General features: G+C 34.3%; 1 pseudogene; it reads right to left on the bottom strand.

Annotated features, from left to right (window-relative positions):
- Positions 1-1,637: 1,637 nt before the first annotated feature.
- On the bottom strand, positions 1,638-2,876 carry LOC120186113 (annotated as a pseudogene).
- Between the last annotated feature and the right edge of the window lie 978 nt (positions 2,877-3,854).

Genomic DNA, 3,854 nt, shown 5'->3' with positions numbered 1-3,854 from the left:
TTTAGTTTACACTTATACTTATAAATTGTCATTAATTTTGGATTTTTCTTTTTAATAAAACTAGCTAATTTTATTTACATAAAAAAATTTACATGTATTCCTTTTAATAATGGGGTAAATTACAAATTTACTCACTTAATTTTATTCTCTCCTATTTTATCATTATACTTTTAATTTTCCAATTTACTCACAAAACTTTATACATTGAGCATTTTTGTCACTCTGTATTATTTTTATGACATGACATTTTTGAATATTATTATATTTAAAAAATGTAAAATAAATACCGATGGGTATACCAAAATTAAAATAATATTTTTTATTATTAAATTTAAAAATATTTAAAATAATCATTGTCATTTGCCGTCACCATCGGTCGTTTGATCCTAAATTGTACCAAGAGTCTCGATTTGACACACCGAGTCTGAATCTGATAGTTGTTTCTCTGAAAAATATAAGAAAAACCCACAAATCTTGATTGAAATGTTTCGATTTCCTCGCTTTTGATATCTTATTTGTGGACTTCGGAGCACATTATGATAAAATGGATGTCAGATTCGGATTCAGGGCGTGAGACGAAGTGACCAATGAAATCTGAGATTGAACTGCCACCATCTCTTACCGTCGGCGGTGGTGTCCAACGACAACGAACAATGGACGGTGTCCAAAATAATAATAAAATAATTTACAGTGACTAAAACAGGAGCAACCGGAAAGTTCAATGAATAAATTGAAAAAATTGAAAAAATTAAAAGTATAATGAGTGAAATAGGAGATAGAGGAACGTTCATTGAGTAAATTTATAATTTACCCTTAATAATGTTATTTCTAAGGTTGGAACAAGATTTTTTTTCTTAAAAATTATAATTTAGATATCACAATGGAAAACAAACGATGGTGCGGCTACTTATTTACTCATAAAAAAACAGTCTCAAACATTACATAATTGCAAATTATTCAAATCACAACGCCATAATAATCAAAATCATATAAGCATCCAAGCCAAGCAAACCAGCAACAATGGTTCAACACAAAGGGCTCACTATCCTTATTTGAATGCCAACTAATTAACTAAATCTTGGTTTTGGTGTCCAAAGCTAAGAGAGAACTCAGATTCATGGGGCTCATGTAATTAACCGAACCACTCAAGATCATGTTCACGATTATGCCGTTCGCTTTCTCCGACGGATGGAACGGATCCCAGAAAGCATATTCGTCTCGGTTCGGGCAAAGATTCGATACCACAGTACATAGTCCCAAGCCATTGTATGGTCCTTGGCCACAACAAGCTACCTTTGATGTGGTAAATCCTGCAAAAGGAAGCAAGTAAAATCCATATACTAAAATGGGTATTAAGAAATAATGGATTTTGAAGTGTCTAGTTGCCTTTTTTGAGGGGGGGGGGGAGAGGGGGCAAAATCCATAATATCTTTGGTAGCTTTCATCATAATTTAATAGTTATTCAAAGGGGGTAGGTTGTTGTAATAAATAAATTTGGGTTCTTTTTTTAATAGGTCAACAAAATGTCACATTTTTGTTGTTCATCCTTATCCCCATCTTGCTATTATGGCCTCATTCATTACTCCTAATTGTTAATATTCCCTTTTATGCAAATTCATGATTTTTTTTAATTTGAATTAATTTACTATTTGCTTACCATAGGCAGGGTCATTAAAATCAGTGGTTTGCTGTTGTGTATTAGCAGCAATGAAAATATTTGAACCATGCTGGCTATTGAGTTCATTTATCATGTTAACCAGTTGTGGATTGTACAAGGCCGCAGCTCGTTGCAATTCGGTGTCACACTGACCGCTCGGACTCCTCATGGCTAATTCTGCCGGAACACAACCCATGGGTCCGGTCCCGGTCACCAGAACCTTCCGAGCTCCTAGATCATATAACCTCTGCAATATAGTTTGTAAGCTTACTCCAGGTAACATTCATGTTAATGTGGCACAATGCCAAGAAAAATTACCATTAGAAGTTTCTTGTACTCGGAGATGAGGTATCGAACGTAATCCGGTAGACTGAATTGGCGAGATCTCGGAGAGAATGGAATCAAGTAGTAGTTATTCACGAAATCGTTGCCACCGACAGTGATGAGTACGAGTGCATTGTTTACAATCTGTCTCGCTTGATTGTACCCGACGAGGTCAGTCAACCGGGCCTGATGTTCAAAAGTATTTCAATTGCTTGTACATTCTGATAATGTTTATCTGTCAATGCATCATTTTCAGAAGAAAAATGGTCAAAATAGGCTTGAATTTTTTTTTAAAAAAAACATGGAATTTGAGGAGATTGAGGAAGATATTTCCAGGGTTTACAAATTGGACACCAGTGTCATTGAGGATTCCAATGCCAGCTGAAGCAAAGTTGGCCCCAACAAGTAGTCTATCTCCCCTGAGCTCTGGACTCAAGTATGGCAATGTTGGCTCTGAACCAAGTGCTTCACCTGATATATATACATACACATATACACAGTCTCAGTTGAGTGAACATGGAATATAAAGAGAAAAACAAAAGGAAAAAGAATGGAAGTCCCAACTGATGAAATCAGGGATGTTTTTGCCATTCGAGAAGCGACCGGTGGGACGACGGTTAGGGGTATCAATGCCGTAAGGCGGCGAATCAGCTCGAGCAGTGGTAGCTAGGAAATTGTTGTTGCCATTGTCAACAAGTGAATCACCAAATACAAAAAATGCCCTGGCGGAATTAACTTGAGTAGTTGAAGTAGCCATTGCAAGGCCTAAAACCATCCATGAAACAAAAACAAGTGAGCTCGCCATGGGACCAGCTAGCTATCAAAAAGGAGAATGATAATAATACAGTAAGTAAGCTAGTTGTTTATTAATGGAGACTTTGTCTTGGAATATGAATCAAAGGGGTAGGAGCCAGTTATATATAGGGTTAGGGATTGTTGTCAAAGGTGAAAAACATGGCCTACACAAACAAAAGCTATACAGTACAGGTAGGTGTGTTTGGCAATGCCTCATCGCCATTTCCATTGAATCACCTACTTTTGATGTTCTAAATTTATTGTTGAATTGATCAGTCTTTTTAAGGCTTGGAAATGGTCATTGGGTTAGCCTTGTCATAAATTTCACTCCTATATATGTTTTAACGAAAATCATTTTATGATGTATCTTAATTTGATTGATTCGATCATAATTTTTTGTTTATTTTTATATAATTATTAATATATAAAATAGCAAATTAATATGAATCATGTATTGTATAGGTTTAACATGAAAATATTTAAAATGATTTTTCGAAAAAGAAAAGGCACATAATATATTCTATTGCTATTGTGATATATACAATACACACACATATATATAGTTAGGGTATGGCCCTTACCCAACATTGTAAGTGGTATAAATTCATAGTGACATTGACAGTTTAATTCTCCGAGATAGATCTTCATCGATATTCACCGACTAAGTACATTCACTTGGAATAAAATTTCACAGCACAACTGCCATTGTCGGTTTTTATGTTTAGTGGACCCTTCTTTATCCTTTTTCTCTAAGGATTTTAAATTGATGAAATTTTCTTTAAATTTCTGAATAAAAAAATTTTGTAGTTAAAAATAGAATAAATTTTAAAAATTACATATAATTAGTAAGATGTATAACATTATACATATATTTTAATATGTACCATACATGAATTTTTAAGTTAATTAAATTTTATTAACAACTAATACTATTGTTTAAGTAATAACATTTAAACCAACAACCAGTTGGTCTAGTGAGATGAGACGTTAGGTCTCTTAAGCAAGGTCAGATGTTCGAATCATGGTGTTTGCGAATGGAGCAAACTCGGTTGGGAGGGTCGTCCTCGCCTTTATAGTA

Source organism: Hibiscus syriacus, unplaced genomic scaffold, assembly GCF_006381635.1.
Source record: "Hibiscus syriacus cultivar Baekdansim isolate YM2019G1 unplaced genomic scaffold, ASM638163v2 tig00113279_pilon, whole genome shotgun sequence".
Taxonomy (NCBI): Eukaryota; Viridiplantae; Streptophyta; class Magnoliopsida; order Malvales; family Malvaceae; genus Hibiscus; species Hibiscus syriacus.
The sequence above is the reverse complement of the archived record's forward strand: the minus strand, read 5'-3'. Positions and strand labels throughout refer to the sequence as shown.